The following is a 27755-nucleotide window of genomic DNA, read 5'->3' on the forward strand; positions in this document are numbered from 1 at the left end:
GCCTTGCTCAGTGGTTAAGGATCTAGCATTGCTCTGACTGTGGTGCAGGCCAGCAGCTACAGTTCTAATTTGACCCCTAGCCTGGGAAATTCCATATGACATGGTGAAGTCCTAAAAAGATAAAATAAAAAAAAATAAATAAATAAAATAAAATAAAATAACTGTTTACTTCTCTCTTTCTGATTTGGAAGAAGTAAAGGTGTCTCTATTTGCAGATGACATGACATTACATACAAAAAATATTAAAGACTCCACCAAAAAACTGTTAGAACTAATACATGAATTCAGTCAAGTTGCAGGATAACAAAATCAACATGTAAAAACCAGTTGCGTTTCTATATGCTCATTACAAAATATTATAAGAGAAATTAAGAAAATAATCCCATTTACAATTTCATCAAAAAGAACAAAACATCTAGGGAAAAACATGAAACCAAGGAGGTGAAAGGGGGTATATATCTGAAGGAAATGGAAATAGAACATTGAAGAGATACCTACACTCCCATGTTCATTATGGCATTATTCACGATAGTCAAGATATGGAAACAATTTAAGTGTTCACCAACTGATGAATGGATAAAAAATGTGGTGTATTTACACAATGGAATATTATTTGGCCAGGAGAAAAAAGGAAATCCTGCCATTTGTCACAACAGGATGGACTTTGAGGGCATTATGTGAAGCAAAACATGTAAGATGGAGAAAGACAAATACTGCACTGTATCCTTTATATGTGGAATCTAAAAAGATAAAAAAAATCAAACTTGTAGAAACAGAGAATAAGTGGTTGTCAGGGGTGGGTTGGTAGGGGAAATAGGGAGAAGTTGGTAAAAGGATGCACACTTTCAGCTATAATATAAATAAGGAGGGGAGTTCCTACTATGGCCCAGTGGGTTAAGGATCTGGTGCTGCCTCTGCAGTGTCTCAGGCTGCTGCTGTGGCATGGGTTCATTCTCTGGCTTGACGTGGAGGGTTAAGGATCAGGGATTGCCTCAGCTATGGCATAGGATTCGATCCCTGGCCTGGGGAACTTCCATTTATCTCAGGTGCTGGAAACAAAGCAAAAAAAACCATGGTGGCTATGATTGATAACGCTGTATTGTATAATTGAAATTTGCTGAGAGTAGAACTTAAATGTTCTCACCTAAAAAGGGAAAGATTAATACATTTCATTTTATATATTGATATTACCAATTGTCTGATATAAGAAGAAATTTTGTCATCTAATTTAGTCTTATATATGTCATATTTAGACTTTAAGTGGAAGCAGATAAAAATGCCGTGGTGGTGACAGAGAAGAATGACTCTGTGTGTATGTGTGTATGTGTGTTTAAATTCCATCTTCTGAAAGGGACTTGGGTCAATCATTTTGCTTTTGAAATTAGGCTCTTTAGGATAAGAGAAATGACTGCTCCAAGATCAAAAAACAAGTTGACACTCAAAAATGACTTAGCTCTCCTGACCATTAGTGAAGAAAGGCATCTCCTTTTAAGACATCTTGAAATGTCAAATGAAATCAAGTTAATTCTCCTCAACACATTACAGTTAGTTATAATACATTACATTAAGCATAGTGCCTAATTGAGTGCTGAATCCTCTGTGGCAGGGGTTAGAGGAAAGAACAACATATCAAGAGAAGATGTGGTAGAAGGCAGGTCTGACTGATGAATAAGGAAGGACTGTTAACAGAGGACCATATACTTATTCTTCTAGAACTAATATGGATATAATTGTGATTTATAACAAGGATTTCTTTTGCCCAGCTACTGCAAAAGCCCAACTAGAAAGCTTTATTTAGATTTAAGCCCACACCAATAGGTTTAAATTTTTTTCTGCTATTTTTTCACAAAACCTCAGAATTTTGAGTTAATGAAAATGTTTATTTTAATGTATTTCCATATTTCCATAATGTTATTTTATGAAATGACTACAGTTAAATAATCCTGCTTACTGTTAATTGACTATTAAAGAAGCGGTCACATTTTTTCTTTTGATTGAACACACCCGCTTCCTGAACACCTGAAATAATGTTTACATAACTTAGCAAGGTCAAAAGCCTGCAGTATACTGCCAGTAGTATTACAAACCTGTGTTTGTATGTGTCTCAGATATGAAATGGTGAAACTCTGCTTGCTATGTGCAATTTGAATTTTGTGGAGGGTGGTAAAACATTTGCTCTAATTTGGTCATTTAGTCCTAACATTTAAATAATATTTCTCTTGCAACATTTATCTACATGAACATATATCTTGAATTACTTCCCATACATTGTAGGACAATTGGACTAATTTTTGAAAATTCAAAGAAGAAAATAAAGGACCACTGGGGGGAAAATAACTGTCTCTGAAGAAATTTGGAATTTATTAAAATTTGAAACTTTTGGTATTTTTATTATTGAGTAGGCAGTTTTATCATACTCTTCATTTGGAGCCAATGAAAATAGATAATAAAAGTAGATACCTTCTATTTCATTGTTAAAATTATTTATTTCTGGAGTTCCTGTCGTGGCTCAGTGGTTAACGAATCCGACTAGGAACCATGAGGTTTCGGGTTTGATTCCTGGCCTTGCTCAGTGGGTTAAGGATCCGGCATTGCCATGAGCTGTGGTGTAGGCTGCAGACGTGGCTCAGATCCTGCTGTTGCTGTGGCTTTGGCTGTGGCGTAGGCCGGCAGCTATAGCTCCAATTAGACCCCTAGCCTGGGAACCTCCATATGCCGAGGGAGCAGCCCTAGAAAAGGCAAAAAGACACACAAAAAAAAAAAAAAAATTTATTTCTGATACTAGAGATGTAACATTAGGCGTACCAAAGTAGATCACTAGATTTTTAGCAAGAAATTTGGCAAAATTCTTTATGACATCTCTGTGTACTAATTGTAAAAGTGTTGGGAGGAATTATAGGTGAATGAAAAATCCTTTCAGGAGTGGCTTTCCCTGGCTGTGCGTCTTCAACATTTTTATTTTTGAGAAAAATACCTGGCACACTCATCAGTTCTACAGAAGGCATACATACTAGAAAGGATTAGGTAATGAGTGGAAAGACAGATTATCTTGACAGGCTGAATTAAAGTTTAACAGAGGGTAAATAAGTCTTGCAATTTAGCTCAACCAAATTATTTCATGATTAGGTTGAAAAGATTGATTTCTCAAAACTTTCTCTGAAATCTATCTAGGAGCTTTAGTGGGCTGTGAGCTCAGTGTGACATAGTTTTAATTATATCAATATAAAAATGGGCAGTGGTTGTAGAAATCAAGAAAGATTATGATCCCAGTTTTATGGCCATGTTGAGGCCTCGTTGCCTCAATTAAAAATTGACCTCTTTTTGCGTTTGGCAGTGAACCAGTCTGGTATGGATGTGAGTGTATAACCAGGTTTTCGAGGCTGGTTCTGAATGCTGAAGGGAGGTGGTGGGGTTACTGAGTGATTTGTGGAAAGAGCTGCCATGTGAATGTTAGCAGCAGTAAGAAAATTATTAACAGTACTGAGATTATTTTTTTTTCCATCTCAGGGGAATCACCCCAGTGGCTCTTAGGATTAATGATCTCAAATCATCCACATTTATGCCTTACATTGACAAGGGGGCAGATAACAGTTGCAATTAGATGTTTCAGTATGCCCTTAAGGTCTACCTGCATTTAAGCAACATGATGTCCAAATGAAACTCTTTCTCAATGCTGGGTTTTTAACACCTGGTTTACAACTCTCATCAGAAAGGATGTAAATGACTCCATCCTAGAACTAAGTGCTTTAATAATTCTGAATTATACAAGTAGTCTTGGGTTGACATCTATTACTCTTTTGCTCAGCAAAATGCCAACCCAAATAACCTTGCTTCTAGGTCTTAACCCAACTCACATGTTCCCAGCATTCTTCATTTTTTTATACCTAATATAGTCCTTCATACCCTGCCACTATTTAAAGCTAAAACTTTCACTCAATCCACCAAAAATAGGCAAAGAAAACAACATACAAATTTATACTTAAAATATACATTGGAGAACAGTGAAAATTATTTGAACAAGAACTTTGTCATTTCATAACACCCTTACTTATTTGACAGTTTTTACATCTAGAAATGGTTGTAATACTCTTTATGATGATTGTTGGGAATATTTTAATTTTAATACATATAGATTAAATCTTATTTGAGCTGCTGTTTCTTAGCCCTTTTATCTATGGAAACAAGCTCTTTACTTTCTTTCTTTTTTTTTTTTTGGACTCCTGCTGCTCTTTGAAAAGCAGAAAAGACCTCATCTTGACTTCCCACCTGCATGAGAACAGGAACTCTTTCAGGGCAGGGTGGGTTCACCTCCAGGGTAAGCTGTGGTATGGGGTCATGACCTTAAAAACCCACCCTTGGCTTTTTGTTCACGTGAATTCTACTGTTCTACTTCAGGTTCACAGGTAGAGACTGTATCTGCATGAATTCACCTTCCCCCCCAACCGCCATGACAAAAATCTGACACTCACTGACTTCAGTGTCATTTCTTTCTGTTAATGGAGAGCAAAAGCATTCCCTCATTTCTCTTGCAACATTTGGAGACCTAGAAACTGTGTTGGGACCATGTGCCATCACACTGATTCTAGAAAATACATTTGAAGAAAGCAATCACTTTTATTTTGTAATGTGAACTCACTATTGTTGGGATGTTAGCTGTCTGCCCTTCCTGTGTAAGGGTAAGAAAATAGAGCGCATCATATTACAATATATAAATGTATCAAACTGACAAGTCGTACACCTAAACTTACCCAATGTTGTTTGTCAATTATATTTTAATTTTTTAAAAAAATGTAGCTCATATTAGGGGGGAGCAAAAGATAGTGGGTGGCCCAGAAAGTTAGAAACTTTCTTTCTTGTGGGAGGGGCAACTTCAGAAATAGATACATACCTTCATCAGCAGCTAGTAAGTGGCAAGAGTTAGGATTCAACAACTCATGTTTTAAGGGACTTTCAGGTACATGTTTTTAACATTCCATCATATTCTTCATTGTTTTAAAGAGGGTGTTTGTATTTAGTCTTATGTGCGAAAGTGTGCTTGGGAAAATCTTTGCACTTCTTTCTGCCTCAGTGTTTTAATTTATAAAACAAAAAGAAAGATTTGTTTTAAAATTCAAAAGCACACAAGGTCCTTTTATGGCCTGAAGTTTTCCTAAATCCAAGAAGGGTATATTTATTTAACTTATATTTATAGAACTTAACATGCAAACCAGTATGCTTACTAACATGATTGTGTATTATATCAAGCAGAATCTTACTGGAAGTCAATGTTGTAATGACCCATTTACACATTAAAATTCAGAAGAAAGAGATTTTTAAAGATCTGTGTTTCTAAATGCATTAGGATGATATATATATATATATATATATATATATATAGTATATGATATATGATCTATGATATATAGTATATATTTTAGCAGAGGTCCAAGCCATCATCCAAGGCTGGCTTCCTCTTAGCTGCCTAGTTTATTTATGTCCAGAAATGAGATCTATAGCACTCTAGGTAATATTATCTCAAGTGCCCTTCAGTGGAAATGATCAGCTTTAGGATTTCATCTTTCCTAAAATAATATCCATTTTTCAAATGTACATCCAAAACAATTTATATAAAAATAACTTCAGTCAATAAATTTTCATCATCCTTTTTAAAGACTTTTTTCATCTTGGGTGGTGTGATGGTAGCAGGGACATTAGGGGTGATAAGAATCATTGATTTTTTTTTGTTTTTTTTTTGGTTTTCTGTTAGTTTGCAGTGAAGAAGTTCTTCAAAATAGATAAGTCAAGAATGTGGTTAGGAATTCCAAAATGTTTTGCATATCTTGTGTTTCAAAAAGTAAAGTCTATTGACCTTTGAAGAGACAAAAGGCTAAAAGATCTCAGTACATTGTGTTCCAAACCATTTTCTTACTGACTGAGTCAGTCATGCCATCACATGCTAAATTATAATAGCATGGGAAGTACAGTGGTATTTTGTGTTATTTTTCATGTGGATGATTGCTGTTCTAGGTTTCGGTTACTGTTGAAGAAGTTTGGCATCAGGCTCACAAACAAACTGCCAAAGTCTTATGGCCTGCAAAAATTTCAATCAACATCTTCCCCTTTTCAGAAGTTTCGGAATTAGAATGTTTACTTAGCATAAATGATGATTTAATATATTTGGTCGTTTGTATGCCAACTGTGTGATAAATGTGGCATTAATTTAAAATGATTGAGAAAGACAAGTGAATTAGAGAGAAGTATGAATTAGGGAATGTTTGTGAAGAAACAATTTATTCTCCTTCAAAAATATAGATTAACTCTAGGTCTAGGAAATAATGCCAAAAGTGGGTCCTTTAGGGTCCTATTTAAATAAACACTTAAGAATGATTTGTACATATGATATCAATTTATGTGTAGTGAATGTTTCAAAAGAAAAGGTTTATTTTTATGTAGTTTAGGTATTTATGCTAGCCTACACCAGAGCCACAGCAACGAGGGATCCAAGCCATGTCTTCAACCACAGCTCACAGCCTGAGCCACAGCTCATGGCAACGCTGGATCCTTAACCCACCAAGCAAGGCCAGGGATCAAACCCACAACCTCATGGTTCCTAGTCAGATTCGTTAACCACTGAGCCACTATGGGAACGCCTATGCTAACAGGAGTTTTCTTTTAAGAAGCTAGCTTTTAATATCAAAAGTAAATGACAGCCAAGATGCTCATCCAATTATCCTCATTTGTAAATTGATGCATCTAAGTTATAATTCAAACACACTTCATATTTTTTTCCCCCTTTCATGCTGGGTTCATGAGAGTCCCCTCTTCTTAAACCTCACCCCATTTTATAGCATTCCCTAACTCAGAGAATGGCACCATTCATTCATTATTTAATGCATTAGTTCATTAATCAAACCTTTGGAAAGGCAGGTGTTGTATAAACAGAACTTGGGATTCATCCTTGACAACTTCCTCTTCCTCAACTCTATGTGTTTTGAGAAGTAAAACGAGAAACATGTAGCCCTGGAAAGAACAATATGTCTATATCTCAGCCCCACAGTTCATTTGGCCAAGAGATTTAGGTGTGAGAGGATAAGCATTTTTAGCTTGCTGGACTTTACATGGGCCAAATACAGGTTAAGTATAGTTTAACATCCAGGGTCAGGAGATGGCAGCGCATGAGGGTAAATGGTGATGCAGGGACTAACATTATTTCTTCATGTTCCTATGACAGCAATGAACATTAAATGGATAATCTTCAAGTGGAATGTAGGTAGGGGGCCAGCAAAGAAAATAATATCAGCTCTTTACCTATTTTACTGCACTTATCCAAGCAAAATTAGATCAACATAAAGCAAACAAGCAGTCCCTCAACTGACTCTGTTGTATTTAATGACTTGTAATATAACAGTAGTGGAAGTGATTATAACCATGCATGATGGGGGAGTTCCCATCATGGCTCAGCAGAAACGAATCTATCATCCATGAGGATGCAAGTTTGATCCCTGGCCTCATACAGTGGGTTAAGTATTCGGCATTGCCATGGGCTGTGGTGTGGGTTGCAGATGTGGCTCCAATCCTGCATTGCTGTGGCTGTGGTGTAGGCTGTGGTGTACAGCTCCAATTTGACCCCTAGCTTGGGAACTTCCATGTGCTGCAGGTAAGGCCCTAAAAAGCAAAAAACAAAACAAAACAAAAACAAAAAACAAAAACAAACAAAACAAAACAACAACAACAAAAATCACACAGGAAAATTACAACAAAAAAACAGTGTGTGATGGTTGTTGCTACTTTTGGCCCACAACTGGATAAACTGTATCCTTGGTTCATGACAAAGTCTTTATCATAGTCCATGTACATCTCCTTCCCAACTGTCCCTCTCTTACTTATCCATTAATGACTACACATCCATCTAAAATAAGATAGACTTTGATAAGAATCTACATCTAACCAAATGGTCTTGACCATTTTTCCATCCTTCGCCTCCAAACACTGGAAGTAACCATCATTCAGAACTTCACGTGGGCCATTCTCTTGCTTTACTTTTATCTGCTTTCATTGAATATATACATATGTGTTCAATATAGAAAATATATTTATTTTAGTTGTTTTTAGTCTTTTTTTTTTTTTTTTTTGTCTTTTTGTTGTTGTTGTTGCTATTTTGGCGTCCGCGCATATGAGTTCCAGCTAGGGTGAATCCGACTGTAGCCACCGCCTACGCCAGAGCCACAGCAACGCGGATCCGAGCCGAGTCTGCACCTACACCACAGCTCACGCACGCCAGATCGTTAACCCACTGAGCAGGCAGGACCGAACCCGACCTCATGGTTCCTAGTCAGATTCGTTAACCACTGCGCCACGACGGGAACTCCTGTTTTTAGTCTTTATAATGATGTCATCATGCTGGATATAATCACATTGCTGAGATTTATTCATATTGTTGCCTGTTTCTATAGTGTGTTCCTTTTGTCTTCTGTATAATATTCTATTGTGTGAAAATACCACAGTTTATATATTTAGTTCTTTGTGGATATTTGGGATGCTTCTAGATTTTGCTGTTTTGAATAGTACTTCCATGAATATTAATATATGTGTTTTTGTTGCTTGTTAACAAACTGCTTGCTGGGTAACTTAATCATAATAGCTCCTATTTAAGTGCTTTTATGTGCTGGGAACTGTTCTTAATGATATTACATACATATTAATTCACTTGATCCTCACAGCAACCAAATGAGGTAAACACTATTGTTATTTTACTGATATAACCCCCCCAAAAAAACTCAGAGAAGTTACGAAATTTACCCAAGGTCACACAGCTATTAAGTAGCAGAGTCAAGCTTGGGAATCCAAGTGTTTGGCTTCAGAGTCTGTGTTCTTAAACACTACACTATAATGTCTGTCTTAGATCTAAGAAGCTTTGTGAATACAACAGTTTATAATGTATAGCTTGGTTAGGGACCAAAATTTGAGCCTGGGACTGTCATAATTTGGCCTGATGAATGTATAGTATACTCCGCAATGAGCAATACTGAAAATGCATGTGCCTATTATTATTCTAAAACATATTTCACATAAACTTCTTTGTATGTTTTGTATCATGGTCACAAGGCTCTTAACAAATTTGTTTCAGTGGGATGAGCCCTGATTTTGATGCTGAAGGTAACTGCTTGCCCTGCCAACCCAGTGGTGGCAGTTCCTTGATGCCCTTCTCACTTCTCAGACATCTCTGAGCGCATCCCTCCACATCACAGTGGTAGGCTGCTCATCTTCACAGTCAGCCTGCTCATCTTCATCTTCCTTTAAGATGCCCAGGCTTTCTCTATGCCTTTGTGCTAAGGGCACAACCCAGACCCTGGGTGATTCTCAGGGAATCAGATAATGAGCTAAAGGCAGAGACCATATGGATTCTCTCTTCCTAGAGGAGAAGATGGTCCTACATGAAGGGTGAAAATGCTTATCCACCAGTAAAGCAGCAGCCTCAAAAATATAGGGACATTCTGGCAAACATAGGCAGCATATCTTTCCTTAAGTTTACCTTTGTTACTATGTAATAATGCATAATAAACAAATTTGGTCAAGAAACTCTATTGCCATATATATACACATAAAATATAAAGATAGGAAGCACAAGCAACATTTGATTCCTTTGCCAGGACCAAAGCCAACATCAGAGCCATACTGTGTAGCTCCATTAGGTTCTTGTTCATCCTGATTCTGAAGGTTTAGTCCCAAGAGGAAGAATGAGCCATCAGATGAATGAGTCATATTTTAGTTATAATCACAGGAACATTCAAAAATGAAATCATTTTATTCAGCTGAACAAACCTTATAAAAAGTAAATTACTTCACATACATTTGGCAAAAGACTAATTAGCTATTTTGAGTTCTCCCTGGAATTATCTCACCCATTCTTTCCACCCTCTGTGACGCCTGCTTCCATCTCTCCCTGTTCCCAGTGCTTTCCTGGTCACACCAGTAAAACAGGAAAGGAGGAGGAAACATGTGGTTTTGACCACCTTCACATCATTAAGGCAAGAGGGAAAAGGCCCAACAATCAGTTATCTTTTGTTTTTTTCTTTTTTATAATGATTTTTATTTTTTCCATTATAGCTAGTTTACAGTGTTCTGTCAATTTTCTACTGTACAGCAGGGTGACCCAGTCATACATACATATATGCATTCTTTTTTCTCACATTATCATGCTCCATCATAAATGACAAGATAGAGTTCCCAGTGCTATACAGCAGGATCTCATTGCTTATCCATTCCAAAGGCAATGGTCTGCATCTATTAACCCCAAATTCCCAGTCCATTTCACTCCCTCCCCCTCCCCCTTGAAGAAGTCTGTTCTCCAAGTCCATGATTTTCTTTTCTGTGGAAAAGTTCATTTGTGCCATATGTTAGATTGCAGATATAAGTGATATCATATGGTATTTGTCTTTCTCCTTCTGACTTACTTCATTTAGTGTGAGAGTCTCTAGTTCCATCCATGTTGCTACAAATGGCATTATTTTGTTCTTTTTATGGCTGAGTAGTATTCAATTGTGTATATATACACCACATCTTCTTAATCCATTCATTTGTCATTTGGGTTTTTTCCATGTCTTGGCTATTGTGAATAGTGCTGCAATGAACATGCGGGTGCATGTGTCTTTTTCAAGGAAAGTTTTGTCTGGATATATGCTCTAGAGTGGGACTGCTAGGTCATATGATAGTTCTATATTTAGTTTTCTGAGGCCCCTCCATACTGTTTTCCATAGTGGTTGTACCAATTTATATGCCCACCAATAGTGTAGGAGGGTTCCCTTTTCTCCACATCCTCTCCAGCATTTGTTATTTGTGGACTTATTAATGATGACCATTCTAACTGGTGTGAGGTGGTACCTCATAGTAGTTTTGATGTGCATTTCTCTAATAATTAGCGATGTTATCTCTTAAAAGTGATAAAAGAAACAAAATACTTTCAAGATGGCTTAATGTTATCTTTATCATTGCTTTGATGTACCATCTTGTAAAGTCTGAATTAGAATATTATTTCTGGATTTCCAAACTTTAGTTCTATCTGTATCTATCTCTACATGTGTATAAGTGTATGTCTTTCTCTCTCTCTTTTTCTCCATGCAAGTTTTTCAATATTTATTGATAATTAATATAAGAATCAGAGTTGAATATGTGTAAACTTGAATTCCTCTTGTTTTGTTCATCAAAAATTTCAGTTCAGTTCTTGTGAACCAAAGAGCTCTTTGGGTTCTTTTTTTTTAATAAAAGGAAACAATTTATAATAAAGGAGCTTATGTTTTATTGACACTAAATAGAAGTTTTAAAGAAAGACTAATCTGTTGTATTAGAGTTGGGATAATTATTGGTGACTTCCTTCTGTGATTTTCCAAAAGTTTGTGATGCATTTTGGTTACTTTAAAAATGAAATAAACACAAATATATAAGTAAATGATATCATATCCACACACTTGTATTTAAAAGAATATATCCCTGCGACATGACAGAAAAATGGACATACTCTTCTCTAACATAAACCTTCATGTGCCTTTGAAATCTTTGATCACCTGAAAATCCTGTCTTCTCATACTGAAAGCACACTCACTTGCTTTTCAAAGTTTGGTTCAGGCTCTTCGTATGTCCCACTCTGGCCCAGTCACCCACATCATTGCATACTTCTCCAGGCTCACCACATGTGCCATTTATTTGATATTAAATCAGAAACTCTCTTGCAACATTCTGATATGACTGCTGTTGTACTTAATGTTTTGTATGCATTTCTTTTCCAACCATGTTATAAGTTTCTGGAGAGGAGAGACGAAGTCACTCAAAGTTTTTGGCCTCAGTTTCCTCATCTGTAAAATGACAAGGATGACCTCTACTTTTCCTTACCTCTTGCATGCTGTGCTTCTTCTTCCCAGGACTTCAAATCACTGTTATTATTTTAGCTTTGCTTTCACAAAACCTCTCCTACCCAGAGATCTTAAAGTCTAAACTGGAAGATACAGAATGCTCTCTTAGTCTTGAGGCCTGCTGGCTGCGAATGCTTTCATTGTTCTTCATCTTGGGACATAACCATACCATGTTAGTGGCCAAGATGTATGAAGGGTTTAAACTTACTACTTACATTACTTTTTCTTAAACAGGCCAAAGGGAATTTTTCTACTACCAATTGAGTGTGTTAAAGTTGTTTTGTTCTAAATTAGAGCTATGTTTACCCAAATTTTAAGGATGGATTAAATGTGTTTCTATCTCTATTTACCACTTAAATTCTCTCCCACGTGAGGGCATGGTACCTGTATTTGTATTATGGTTGTTAGTTTGCAGCACTTGAGGGTTTTTTTGTTTTGTTTTTGTTCTCTGTGTGAAATACACAGCTGGTTTTGAGCTGTGGGTGCCCTCATCCGATCGGTTATGTTCCTGGAGTCCTGTGATAGCTGTGGCTGCTAATGGCAGCTGAGCACTCCCCAGTCTGTTGCCCACACTGTGTGGGAGGCGAGAGGGGCCACTGCCAGTGGAGATGCAGAGAGACCATGTGCCTGATGGGGTGAGAGAAACCAAGCTCTTCTGGTAAACATTGATGGGCCTTAAGAGATGCAATATTGAGTCATAGCTCTGTTTGTAAATTTCAAATTAATACATCCCAAACATAAGAAGGATCTTTATAATTCAATGTTTTGAGTTATTTTAAAACCAAAATACTGCTTTCTACAATTTAACAGGACAGAATTATGTAACTGTAACAGATCTAGACAACTTTTTTTTTTTTTGGCTGAACCTGCAGCACATGGAAGTTCCTGGACCAGGGATTGAACCCATGCCTCCGTAGTGATCTGAGCCACTACAATCAGATTTTTAACCCACTGTGCCACAGCAGGAATTCCAGAATTGGACAAGTTTTTGTTACAGATATTTAATTTCTCAGGTTCAGCTAGAGCAATTTGCATAAATGCATACATGGGTCTAACCATGGTTTCAGATCACTTGTTCTCTTGCTGCACAGCCTCATCCAAGTGAGCTCCAAGGGTCAGGCACCTGCCAAAATGGCAGAGCAGGTGAAGCACACCCTTGGTGTCCTTCCACCTTAGTTCCATGTTTTTACCTCCATCATCTTTTTGTATTATTATTATTATTATTTTCATCACAATTGGATCTACACTCAGTTCAAACAAAATCCCCAAACTTGTGTTGGGGTTTAGGCAATCATACTGGAGGCAGTGGCAGAGTAAAATATGGATGTATTTGAAAGAGGGGCTATGTAACCTAAAAATATGGCTATTTGAAGATTCTTAAATTACTTCTCAAGTCCCATATGTCCCCAGTGTGCCAGGCTTGGAATATCACCTGCCTACTCACCGTGTCCATGTGAGTGGCCGTCAATCACATCAACCTGACCTTTCATTTCACCCCACCACCTACCCTCTCCACCTACAGCCTTTTGCTTCTCTGTAAATGGCATCACCATTTTGGTTGCTCAGACCAAAAACAGTGACATGGTATTTGACTCATATTTTCTCCTACATCCCTGACCCTCATTTATGAGCAAATCCTACCATTTCTGCCTTCCAAATATATCCAGAATCCAAGTTCTTCTCATCACCTTCTCTACTACCGCCTTCCAGCTTAGTCTAAATCTAAACTACTTCAGTAGGCTTATGATTGGTCTCCTTTCATCCGCTTACATCACCTGCATTATGCTCTTCCTAAAGTACTCAGAATGATGTCTCCAAAATCTGAGCATGGGCACGCAACCCCCTGTTGGAAACCCCCTTCATGTCCTCTCATCTTCCATTTTGACCACAGCCTGCAGGGTCCTCCATGTTCTGGGTCCCCACTATACCTCAGGCTTTGTTACTATCACTCCCTCCTGGCTTGTTCTGTTCCAGGCTTGCCGCCTAGCTCCCTGCTCCTTGGATATGCCAAGCTCAAATGGCCTCAGGGTCTTTGCCTCTCCCTGAAGTACTTCCTCCATCCCCAGGGTTCTCCCGTAACCCTTCAGGTCTGAGCTCAAATGCCACTTGATCAAAGAGATCTTTCCTAACCACCCTGTATAAAATTCCTCCTCCATATTTCCTTTCCCCATTACAAAGTTTTCTTCAGAACCCTTCTTATCATCTCTCATCTTCCATGTTTGTTTACTATCTCTTTCCCACCCTAAGAATGTAAGCCCAGCAGACCAGGAACTTTTATCAGGAGAATGTGATTTAGAGACAGGAAATTCAGCCATGGGGTGGAGCCTCCTGAGAGGTTCTCCTACTCACTAGCATCCTGTGGCTCCACATAGGGTGGTTAGGGAAGGAATCAGTATTGCAAATTCCAGAAATCAATATCCCCACCTCCTTTAGTAAATGCAAAGAGGTAGTCAACTTTCCCACTTAGGCAGCAGTGGGAAATATTGCTGTGGTGGACCAGAGTGCAAGAGAGCGTCGAAGAGTGGACCAAGTTAGTGTTTTATAATTTGATCAGTAGAAACTATCATTCTAGAAATCATCATTACCATTTGCTAATTGCTCCACTGTCATTATGCTGCAGCATTGCACAAAATAATCCTGCTGTGTGTTCACCCTGAACACCATTATTTGCCTTTGTTGTCTTCTCATATGAAACTAGACAAACAATCATGGTCCAACTTTGGACTCTAATCATGGGCATTGATTCCAATAACACTGATGCAATTCAGTGAAATTTGGAATCACCACCACTACTCATGATCTTAATTTTCAGTTCTATAAATGGGATAGAGTTAAACCACCTATCCTTATTGTAATAAAAAAATTGCTTTCTTGGAGGTAAAAACCTTCATTACATGACAGATTTCCTATTTTACATTGACAAAACATTGAGTTTTGTTAAGATTTTGAGTGGTGAGCTTTTGCCTTATAAAAATAACACATTTGTGTTTTAATAGGTTGTCTTTAATTTCTTTTTAAATAAGTTCCCTGAATAAAGGGAGGAGCCAACAGGCTGAGCATAGTATATTTTTGAGCAGCATCTTACAGTGAGCCTCAAAGCACCATTGGTCCCCCTAGCAAGCCCTCTGGTTATGTACGTGGTCCATACCAGGTCTATACTTGAGTTTCACAGACATACTAAGCTAGCTTCCTGTAGGGTAATAGCAGGTTGCATAAGTTTCATGTTTATTTAAATCTTTATTTGATTTTGGTTTAGGTCTTTTTCTACCTCATTAGCACACAGAACCTATACCCTAAAACTTGCACAGCGTTATATCTTACTCTTACAACAGCAATAGGTAATACCATCTTGCTACCTGTGTATCGCAAATGACATTAGGCCTTCCCTTAAGTCAAATTCTGAACACATGTTATAATTCTATAACATGGTAAGGAGTTGTATTTTTGGACTACAAGTTAAAGGTTTGTGAATCATTGTAAAAAAAAAATCTACTTTACAGTGGCATTTTTCAAGAAAGCTGCCAGGAAGTATCAAGATTTTCTAGTAAATACACATGAATTAATCTGCAAATAAGAACAAGTTTATTTTACTTAATACTGCTTTTGGAAAGCATATCTTTGTAGTTTGTCTAAATGGAGAGAGCAGTGTTAAGAGTAAAAGGGGAATGTCATTAATATTTATGCTGACATAATAGGCATAAAATGGAATTATATCAGACAATAAAGCAAAAAAGGAATTTAACAAAATTCATTCTATTTTAATATTAATTTAGGGTCCAGAAATTTATAGCTTTTCTCTCCAAGAAATATTCCTGCATTCTAAGAAAGAGGCAGAGTTGAGGAAAGCCATATAACAAGGTGAAAGGGACAGATGTAAAACAAAATAGAATAACTTTTCAAATTACAACAAGAAAAATTTTAATTTAACTCAGAATAATCAAGGCTGAAAAGAAAAACAGGACTAAAATTTTAAAATCAGAAAAAATATTGGTAAATTAATTCTAATTTTTCCTTAAGCCCTAAGGCTTAACAGGATTAAAATATACTCCTTGCACTTTGAAAAAGTTTTTTGATAAATGTAGATGAAATACTGTTTTATATAGGGAGTAGAAAATTTCAATAATTTGAACTATAAAGACTGAAAATGTAGACAGAATCAGAATCCTTTATAAGTTTGCATGAGTAACAGCCCCATTCATGTCTCTTTTTTGACTATAAATGGTTTAGAGACAGAGATCATAAATAGTAAATGAAAAATATGAAATGCTTAATAGATAAATACGAAATACTAATGACTCAGTATAGGTTTTTGGAATGTATAACAGAATAGTTTTAAAAGAAGTATATCAATGCTCACCGCACAGTTTCCTAAGACTGCTACTGTACTGGAGGGGATGGAGAAAACCTAAAGCTGATTACATTTTTCAGTCTGCTCAGAACATGAATATTTTTCCATATGCAAACCACAGTAGGAGACCTAAAAGAAAGCAGTCCTCTTCCTCTTCTTAACAAATCAAAATAAATGTTGCTGTATCAGAGGCTTTCATAGAACTATTTCAGAACTAATGTTTGTGATCCAATTCATAAGCATTTTCAAGCAATGGAGCACCATCACCTTTTGCCCTCAGTCTCCACTCAGAGAGTTGGGGGGTACCCATTAATGCCTGCAGCTGGGGCTAGCTAGTATGGTGATCACAATTTTGGGGCCAAGCCACCTGGGTTCAAAGCCCATTCTACCATATCCACATGGATAACTTCAGGCAACTTATTTATCCCGTCTCTGAACCTAACTGAGCTTCCTGATCTATAAATAGGAATAACAATAGTGCCAACCTTCTAGCACTGCTGAAGAATCCAATGATTAACATACATAAAGCATTTGGAAGTGGATCTGCCACATAACGTCAAATATTACAACTACTGCTGCTAAAAAGTGAATGTTTCTTTGGTGTTGATACTTGTGACTAGTGCCTGACTCACTTCAGATATGAGTCCCTTTCTTGCCATGGTCATTCGTTCAAATGAATTCTTTACTTAGGTTTTTTCTTTTTATAAACTAAAAATTTGAAAGGCATGTACTAAATCTGGGTTTGAAGAGATGAAATGAAATCTCCTGGTGTCACATTTGCTTCTTTAATGCACAGATGGCTGAATAAAATCTGGTTTGACTGCACCTTCATTTGGCACATGAAGGATCCAAGGGTACCGGCTTCCCCAGACTGACGAGGAGCTGATTTTGATTGACTGGTTTCATCAGCACAGCAGACTGTGGGGGGCAGATAAGAATCCCACTGGGGGGGGAACATCAAGGAAGGCAAGGATGCTGTGATGCAGTCCAGCCTTAGTTGACAGATGTCCCTTTATATTGAGAGAGTTGGGGAACAGGCTTCAGTAAAGGGGAGCTGCAGAGCAACCAAATGATCTTGATGACTAGTGCCATTTCCTTGCAATTAGATTTATAGTGACAACAAAAAAAGATTATAAAACTCCTCAGTTTCTTTCACCTAAAACTGCCCATGCTTGGGACATTTTAGTGGCCATCCTTCCCACAACGTCATCAAAAATGGGTTCACTGTATCTGCATGATATTGAAAAGAGTTAATGGCCAGAACAGGAGTTCTGCTGTCCTCAAAGTTCAAAGTTATATGCGCTCAGACTCAGCCACACAAATTATTCCCAAGGAGTAATCTTCAGTGAGTTGCTAGGAGATGACTGGTTTATGTTTTTCCTTTGATTACAGGGCATAGCCGCCCCACTGTCAGGATGCCAAAGTTAAAAGAAAAAAAAAAAAAGGCAGTGATTTCTTAAGAATAATTTTTTCCTGTTACTTGCGATGAGGTATTGAAACCTGGACTGATTTGCATGAAGGGAGATTAAGGGAACCACAAAGATGGATGTAATAGAATTTTAAGGATTGTTATCTGAGCAGAGCTAGCTCCAGTGTGGTTGTCATATTACTGATACTTAATACATATTATTTGTTTAATCAAACAGAATCTTAATTTTTAGTGATTTCTTAAAAAATAGTATCATGCATAGGTACAGTGGGTGGCTTATGGCTTAAAAGAAGTGCTTAAGTGTACATGTAGGAGCTTAGCATGGGTCAAAAGATAACTGGTGTCACAAACCGAGGAGGGTAATTAGCTCAATCTTCTGAAGTAAAATTAAAAGAGAAAAGACCTTGAGTCTTCTGGCCCCAAGACTAGGGCTCATTTCATTATGCCTCACCATCTCCTATACATACTATATATCTACAGCTATATATGTTACGAGTTACAGAATTCTTTTTCTATGTGAGCCAACATGTTGCAGTGATTGCAGCTGGCGAATTGGGTTTAAACAATAACACTTGCTACTTATTATCTGTGTGACTTGGGGTGATTTACATGCTCTGTTCCTCAGTTTCCACAACTTTGTATTGGGGGAAATAATGTAATAATAATAATTGGGGTCAATGTGAGGATGGAATGAAATAATATACTTAGAAAATAATATGCTAGGAAAGTGCCTGGCAATAAAAATGATTAAGGGAATAGAAGCTCACTAGGATTATAAGCATTATTTTTTTGCTCTCTGAAAACAGCTCATCACCATCCAAGAGATAGAGGATCAGGTGTATGAAACTTTAAAAGGTTGGAAAGCCACATGTTTAGCTAAATAGGGCAGACTCACCAAAGCAGGTAAAGCTCAAGAAAGCAAAGAAAAAGCTGAGGTTTTCTTAAGTCTCCTGTCGTCATAGCTGTTGATTATCACCTTATTCTCAGGGACAGTTATGAACTTGGTGTGTACGAGCTCCAGGCTACCTAAGGCTGGCTGCTATTAAGCAGATCCTGTGCACAAGGACATCTATGTTTATCCCACTTAAAAGTCCCGTTGTGGAGTTCCCGTTGTGGTCCAGTGGAAATGAATCCGACTAGTATCCATGAAGACCTCGGGTTCAATCCCTGGCCTCGCTCAGTGGGTCGGGGATCCAGTGTTGCTGTGAGCTGTACTGTAGGTCACAGATTGCTCTGGCTGTGGTGTAGGCCGGCAGCTGTGGCTCCAGTTCGACCCCTAGCATGGGAACTTCCATATGCCGCAGGTGCAACCCTAAAAAGAAAAAAAAAAAAGTCACATTTCCCCGAGTGTCACACAATAGACAATGCACTTCTCTGGGATTTGGGAGAACCTGGGATCCAGGTTCTGTCTGCTAACTGGGTGGAATCTTTCTACCTCTTGTGTACTTCTGTGTGTCCTCATTCGCAAATGAGAGAGTTGGACATTTAGACAATGTTTCCTTGATCATGATTTTCAAATCCATCTTTATAAGAGCAGTCCTATGCTATAATTTCCTTTGCAGATTACCTGTAAGCAAACCTGCTATGTGGAAACCTGAAGTTATAAATCAGGAACTGTTAGATGATTTACTTTTGCTCTACAAATGAGTCATACTCTCTATAAATGTATTATCAAGTTCCATTAAAAGGCAAGTTTGCCCAATGACTCTAAAAAAGAATCTAGTTTTCAAAAAATCAGCTTATCTGTTGTCTATTGAATAAAGAAAGGTGTGTCACTGAGTTGTTAAATGGTTCATTTTTAAAACTACTCTGGAAAATCATTTTCTTAGAGAGAGGTCACCAACAGAAAAAAAAAAAGGAAAATTTAATCTTTCTGATTTGGAGAAGCAGCAGGTGCAAGTCACAGCTCTAGTACTAAATCGAGAAAGCTCCTTAGAGAATGATGTTTACAGACTTGCCTGTAGTATTTTTACAGAGACTCTCATACCAGCATCAACTGTACACTGTAATTAATTATTAATGTGACCTGAGTTGGGCAGTCTATGCTGACACAATTCAGATACGTTTTTCTTTTCAGCATTTGGTTATCAGTTATGTGATATATAGAGTAACAGTTATAAGGATCAGTTTCTGCAACTCCATCCCTCAACCTACTTTTTTATTGTAAATAAACCCAGACGAGGGGAAAAAGAGGAAAAGGGAGAAAGTACCATGTTTCAAGAACATTTGTCCTGATATTTTAGTGACAAGCTTGTTCTAATTAATTGTATTTGGCTCTGACTAGCTTAGCATAAGGTGTTAGCTTTCAATTGCAAGAGGGTAGCACTTGACAAGGTGAGAAATCCTCCTTTGATTGTTGAAGCATCCAGCATGCATTTCTCATCTGCTTTTGAAAATGAAAGCTCTAGGAATATGTGATAAAAAAAAAGGCTTTTTTCACCCATAACAGTGGAATTCTACAGTAGGAGATTGTAGCATGGTTACCACACATGGCAGAGGTAACCAGCTGTACTCCTGTACCCAGTTTCTCCTTCCTGCCTTATCTTGGGAGTTTTAGCTGGGCGCATGGCTTAAGCCAGGTGAAGACTACATTTCTCAGTTATCCTTCTTTTGTGACCAACATTTGGCTGGTGAGTGTGAGAGGAATTGTGTGCTCCCACCAAGAGGCCAGGATCTTACAGGGAAGCAGGTGCCTTCTGCTTTCCCTCTGTCTCCTCTCTGCTGGCTGGAATGCAGACCTGGCATTAGAGTCTGGAGCAGCCATCCTGACCAGAAGAGGGATGCCTTATGTTGAGGGTGGAGGAAGGAGACTGGGTCCCTGGTAATTATGTAGACACTCCCCTGGCAATCGGGCAGTACCAATTTGCACTTTCACATGAGTGGGAAATGAACATCTCTCTTATTTAAGCCTCTATTATTTTGGATCTTTAACAGCACTGAGCTTTTATCCCAATGAGTGGACTGCCACAGTTGGAATCCAGCAAATTGTAATTTCTCATTCACTTTATATTCATGCATAAGGAGAATGTCTCCAATTTTATAGTGAGTTGTATTTTCCTTCTGTTACAGACTGAGTGAAATGTTGGTTAGCAAACATATTCCTGGTGGCATTATAAACCCTGCATCTCTTTCAAAGATTTTATTTCCTTCCTTCCTACCTTCCTTCCAATTTTCCTTCCACTCTTCCTCAAATGTCTTATCATTTCCATTGGACTATAGATTCCTTGAGGTCAAGACCTACATTCCATGTTCCAATGTTTACTATCTCGCAGTCTAAACACAGTGTTTTGCACTCAAAAAGTTCTGAGTGAGGCTTTGTTAAAGAAATACTCCAAAGACATGCACAGAGCCGTATTAATTTTTAACATTACCTTTCACGTAATTGAATTCCTGAAATGGACAATTTAAAAACAAGTGGCTAAATTAAATATGAACAATTAAATATAAAAATTAATTTCTAAGTTTCCAGACAGATACTATTAATTGTTAGTGGTAACATATTTAAGGAAAAATTTCAAAGTAGTTTAAAGTGATTCAGTATCTCAAGAAACAGCCCTAGGAATAACAAACAGTAGCATGATGTATTAAATAAGATGGAATTCTTAAATCCATAAAGACTTTCAAACCCAGTATTTATTCCCTTATTGATCATTTCCAGTAAGAATTATTTAAAGGTTAAGAGGACCAAAAACTATAAAAGGCAAAATATCCATGGGATGTCTTATAGAAAACAAAATAAATTATTCTGAGGTTTATAAAATAATTTTTTTTTTTTTTTTTGCTTTTCAGGGCTCCACCCGCGGCATATGGAGGTTCCCAACCTAGGGGTCAAATCAGAGCTACAGCTGCCAGCCTTCACCACAGCCACAGCCACCACAACGCTATATCCAAGCCGTGTCTGTGACCTACACCACAGCTCATGGCATTGCCAGATCCTTAACCCACTGAGGGAGGCCAGGGATCAAACCCACAACCTCATGGTTCCTAGTCAGATTCGTTTCTGCTATACCATGATGGGAACTCCTAGAAAATAAATTTTTAAAAAGCCTTAAATTCCTTATTTTTCCTGAATTCTTCACTTTTCCTGAGTTGATATAATAGTAGATTCTGATTATCCACTATATAATGTAAACATTCTTTACAAGTGAGAACATTATAATTAAACAATGAATCATGTTGTCCTTTACCTTGTGTGCACCATGTGTGCATAGAATCTACTCTGTCTTTGCAGCGTAGAAACAGGGACAATATTAAATTTTCTGGATATTTTCTTAAAAAAAAAAAAGGAGTTTCCACTGTGGCAAGTAGGTTAAGGACCCAACATTGACACAGCTGTGGCGTAGGTCACAGCTGTGGCTCTCATTTGATCTCTGGCCCAGGAACTTCCATATATTGTGGGTGTGGCCACAAAAAAGAGAATTTCAGAAACATTTCTTGGCCAAGAAAGGCAAAATCTTTCCTGTAGCTAAGAGGTGTTCCACCTCGCTAATCCACCTTATGTGAAAACATTTTGTTTATTATCCTTTGACTTTGAGACCTGGAGAATATATTTACTGAATTTTAAAAGATATTTACATTATCCCCACAAAGAATAAATTGTTCTTTTTTTTCCCCATGGCAGAGCTATTGATAAATCTATCCTGGGTCAGTGTGGGATGAGGAACATGGAACCAGGGTTTTAAAAGCTTAGATTCTGAAATTTGCTAAAAGAGCAGACCTTAGACATCCTCACCAAAAAAAATAAAAATAAAGAGAGTAAGAATGTAAGGTGATGGAGATGTTAATTAGCTCCATGGGGAAATCATTCCTTTCACAGAGTATATATATATCTCACCATTACAACGCACACTTCAAATATTTTATAATTGTATCTGTCAATTATACCTCAGTAAAGCTGGGGAAAAAAAAAAAAAAAAAAGCTTAGACTCTAACAGTGACTCCAGCACCTGATTATCCATGTGACCACAGCTATATATCACTTTGTTTCCTGGACTTCAGTTTTCTCACGTTTGCAGTGGGAATGACGCTAGAGTTCCTGATCTGTCTACCTGGTGGGGAGAGTCAGAGACTAAAGTGAGACAATCTAGGACAAAGTACACTGTGAACAAAAAAATCAACTACAATGAAAACTAACTTCCTAATTCCTTCTTCTCCTCTGCCTGCCCCACACCTCTTGAAGTATGATGGAAATGTTTGATCTTTAATCTATTTGTAGATAAAATCACCATGGTGATTGAATCTGTGCCCTAACTTTCTCAAAGAATAACAGAACAGGTAGCAGCTAACTCTTTGAAGCTTGCATAAGCAAACTTTCTAGAGCAACCAATCAAAGTCTTGCCCTCATTCCTGTTTTGTCACATTTAATTGGAATTCTGATCCAGATGTGAAATGCAAATGAGGTCAAGAACCAAACAATTATTGAGAAGGAATTTGGTGGGGGGGGGTATAACCAGAAGATGAACCCAAGCCCACAGTTTCAAAAAAGCCAAGTATTTCACCAAAAATGAAAGAAAAGAAAAAAAAAAGACCCAGATCTTTCTGAAGAGTGAATTGGTTTCTGTTTTAACATGCACTAGAAAAATGGGGGAAACAAGAACTGTTTTAGGAGACTGAATCAATCACTAGAGGAAGAGCCCTGTTCCAGAGAACTGAGGTCTTCCTCTTAATTATAGACTTTTGTTCCTGTGTTGCTCAACTTCCAAAGAGTTTAGAGAAAACTCTCATGGAGATTATATTTTTTTCTCCAAAACAACCTTCTTAAATGGTAGTAAAATGTAGTAAGGGACAAAAATGAGAAGTTCTTCAGATTTTAGCCAAAACAATAACTAAATATATAATTTATATTTATAACTAAATATTTATATAATTTATAATTATATTTATATAATTGAGCACCATTGATACCTGTTAAAAGATCATGATATCTCTAACAGATGTTAGGACAAATCGTACTTCAGAATAATCCACAAAAAACAAATAGAAAGGAGATATGTTTTGTCACGGGGCCCAGAGAGGATGATGAAACAGCTATGATCCTGTATAAGCTCTATCTGCTTATCTGGAGAATGGTGTCAGGGATGAATGTGCTACGTTTTGAGTTTTTTTTTTTTTTTTTTTTTTTAAGAGATGAAAAACATCCATGAAAATCTAATAAGACCGGAGGATTCCTATTCTTTGGATCTCAAAATGATCCTTCAATCTGAATCAGCTATGACCTATTACATTTATTTTTCTTATAATTATTGTTCATGTGGGTATTTAATTAGAAAGTGGTATTATTTGGGAAACTGTTTCTGCAATTTATTATGATTGAGTTTAACATGAAGCAGCTATGTTGCCTTTTGGGATACATTTAGAGATGTGAAAATCCTGAATGTCACTTCAGGCTTTGCAGAATGGTGCTCTACAATGAATCTGTTTCTGGCATATGATCGGTGATTAAAAAAACAAAACAAAACCCAGGAATGGGTCACTAGTTATTCTGGGATAGAATTTTGAGAAAGCTGTTGAAAGAGGAGGACCTGAAGAGGTCTTTTCCTTCATCTCCTTATTGAGCCTAAGAACTTCATCTCCTTTTTCCTATAACTAATGGTTGAAACATTGAGAATACTATTGATATTCAATGTCCACTAACAAGAAACACCTGGGCTTTTCTTAGCATCCCTTTACTGTTACCCAAAACTCTCCCCAAAATGGGCAACCAGAATGCCAGGTTTTAAAATAGGCAGTTTTTAAAGACTCAATATAATTGTATTTGTGTGAAAGTTGGAGTGGGCCAGAGCTGAATTTCACATCATCATGGAGGGAATAAGGAAAACATCTGAGAAATTAATCAATCCCAGAGCCACTTACAGGTATATTGTATTGGGGCCACCACTTTGGCCATAAAGGTAAGCACCTGAAATAACACAGATGCCTTCTTGCCAGAGTGTTGCAGCAACTTCACTGAAAATACAAAGAAAAGGACTCTTTTGTTCCATCTTCCCTTAAGAACTTTGAAAACAATCTTATGTTTTTGGAGAATAGGTATCAATTTAGTTTAAATTACGGATCTCATAGAACAAGGTATGTTCTAGTAAGCTTAAACCTAGGTAATGCATATTAACAGAGCAATCTATTTCTTTGAGGATCATGAAAAAATAATTATGACGCTTTACAAGAAGCCAGGAGGAGAAAGATCTGCTACACCAGTATAAGCGGGCTCCAATATCATTTGCTCCAAGCACTACTCTGTCTTATTCCCTTCATTTCCTTAGGATAATTTCCACTTATGTTAAGGCATACAGAATCTGGAGGCCTGAGGTTGTTAGCGTGTCTTAGTCACATTGGAAATATTATAGCTTTGGGGAGTTTTGGTAATGCTTCTTTGTAAAGCATTCATCTTTCTAGTTCAATGATCTCTGTAGAGCTGAGGAAGAAACAGTAGAGTTCATAGTCACCGAGCCGGATGTTGACCTTGCTTCCGTGAATGTCAAGGTCCTGGGTTCATGAGGCGTGAGGAGAGAGTGGCAGTATGTTAATCCATGGATTCCAACTGCCTTGCAGCTACATATTTTTAATGACTTGACTTTAAATTTTTCTTGATATGCCACATACACAAAGGGGGGACACACAGAAGTAACAATTTTCAGTGTTTTTAGCATTTATATTTTAGCAAATTACTTGAATACTGCAGATAGTGTCACTCCTCTATTCTGAAGGCCAATTTCTTTACTATTGGATAACAGGAAGCAGTTTCGAGGGTATAAATTACCTTTTGTTGTTTCAATTTCCAAGCAGTTAACAATCCAAGAAGCTTAGTATTAAAAAGATCTTTGGGGAGAAAAAAAAGATCTTGGGCTTCTTGACTTACATATAGAACCTTTGGTTTTTCTCAAGGATGCTTGGGGGGTTTTAAGAAAAAAAAAAAGAAAACAGTAAATTTAGATCTTGAGCTGTGCTGGGACTACTTTGGTGTGTTTTTATTGACTATTTGAGGGTATTTTCATGCACAGAGAGTGAAAGAAGACAAAGGAATAAGCAGCTACTCAATGGTCTTCACAGCTACCAGGAGGAGCTAGCTATCTTCAATAGCAAATATTTTCCAGAGTGCTGTGATATTTGCAGAATTGACCTAGCAGTTTCCTATTGCACCATCCAGTGATCAGATCCATACTTTGTCTCTGAGATATCAGGTCAGGGTACCTAATGAAACTCCCCTACATCTTGTCACCATCATTTATACTATTGCCAGAGAACTCTTCCTAAAACCTAGCTCAATTATACCACTCCCTTCTAAAACTTCTCAGGGCCCTCTGCTGTCCAAGAGGTCAACTTCTAACAAGTGGCCATCCCCTGACCTGACTCCACTCTCCGCTTTCAATGTCATCTTCCACCACAGCCTTCACTACAGCCCTGTCTACATGCTTTTCCTGAAATCCACCTTGGACAGTCACGCTGTTTTCCCAACCCAGGTATAGAATTTCCTTAACCTTTTGTTTCCCCCAATCCCACCCACTCTTCAGCCTACCTCAAATGAATTATTCTTTTCTTACTGTGTTTTTAAGAATGTTTTTAATCTATTCAAATCCTGTAACATATAATTTATCTCCCCCCCGTCATGTCTCTGAAGTCATGCATGTATTCCTCATAGCCTCAAACATGAAAAGAGACTTTAGAACCAGCTTGTTCATATGCCTGATACACTGACTGTCATCCTCTGTGTTCTTTGGCACTACTAGAATACTTATCTATTTCACGTCTGTCTGTTTCTCTCACCGTAATAAATGTGAGACTAAGGCTAATTTCTTTTTCACCATTTATCTCACATTCCATCTAGTTCAGCACTGTGCACATCTTATGATGTTTTTAAAGTGAATCACATATAAGATTGTGTTGCCAGTTTATAATTTAATGGAGGGTTTTTTTTTCCCAAAGCAATTAAAGTAAATCTTTGACTTGTCCCATAAAGAGAATTAGACATCTATTTTTGAGCATTTCTCCTGTTAATATTTACAATGAACTTCAGCCTTCTGCTGGTCAATAGCTATAAACTATCACAGCCTACTCTAATTCAGCAGTTACAAAAGGGTGGCAGTTATCCCGCAAAAAGCGCTGTGCTGCAGAGATTCTAGTTTGGAATTATTACCACTGGTGCTGAATATTCTAGCTAATCATTTGTATTCAAAAGAGAAGCTGCATTTGACAAAGCTCCAAATGTGGGCTTCTGACACCTACCATGTAGAATTCTATTGCAGAGGATCAAACAAAATGTGGCATACTAATATAGCTTCTAGTAGAGCTTCTTTGAGGAAGTTACTTAATCTCTCCAATTCTCAATTTCATCACCTATAAATGTGTGAATTACAACTTTGTAGTAAGCGTCCCAAGAGGTAAATTAATAGAAATTTTTGCTTTGTGCTTGGCTATAACATGGATCATTAAATATCAGCTGTGGTTGTGTTTCTCATTGTTTTTGCTGTTGTTCATAGAGTTCTTATGACTACTGCTATTAATTCTAGGGTCATCATTTCTGTCAATTTATCAAACAAATTATCTTCATAATCTTTTGATTAGTTTTCCTAAGTCTAGTCACCCCCTACCCCCATCTCTCTCAATCTCTCTTTCTCAATTGGATGGTGCAATTGTTGCAAGGCTGATCTTTTGAAAAGGAACAATGACTTGACTTTATCTATTGGTAAATTCCAAATCGAGCCCAACAAAATATGTTCCCATCTGATTTTCAAGATTTATATTCCCTTTCCCTTCTCATATTCTGTTTTTTAGTCCAACTAGACTTTTTTTTGCTCCTTTTTGTGCATATTTTATGTTTCAGCCTTCATTTGAGTTTAATTGGCACATTTTAACTGCACGCCTACTCTGTGACAGACACAGTTCTGGGTCTCAGGATGCTCAGATCATCAAAACCAGTCCCCGTCTTCCGGGACTCCATGACTGGTGTAGCAAGGCGGATGTAAGTCACATCTTTCATGATATGTTTCCTCCACTGGGATTATTCCTACTCACTCTTAAAATCACACCCATTCTTTGAGGTCCACCTCAAAGTTGCCCACTGTATATACAACATAAATTGCCGTCTTTCATTTAAATGAAT

The 27755-nt window shown here is 37.4% G+C and overlaps 1 protein-coding gene across 25 annotated transcripts in view; it reads right to left on the reverse strand.

The window, feature by feature from the left end:
- The window catches only part of SORBS2 (sorbin and SH3 domain containing 2), a 325081-nt gene that overhangs the window by 106491 nt on the left and 190835 nt on the right, over positions 1–27755 (reverse strand). The window lies entirely within an intron of this gene.

Source organism: Sus scrofa, chromosome 15 (genome assembly GCF_000003025.6).
Source record: "Sus scrofa isolate TJ Tabasco breed Duroc chromosome 15, Sscrofa11.1, whole genome shotgun sequence".
Taxonomy (NCBI): Eukaryota; Metazoa; Chordata; class Mammalia; order Artiodactyla; family Suidae; genus Sus; species Sus scrofa.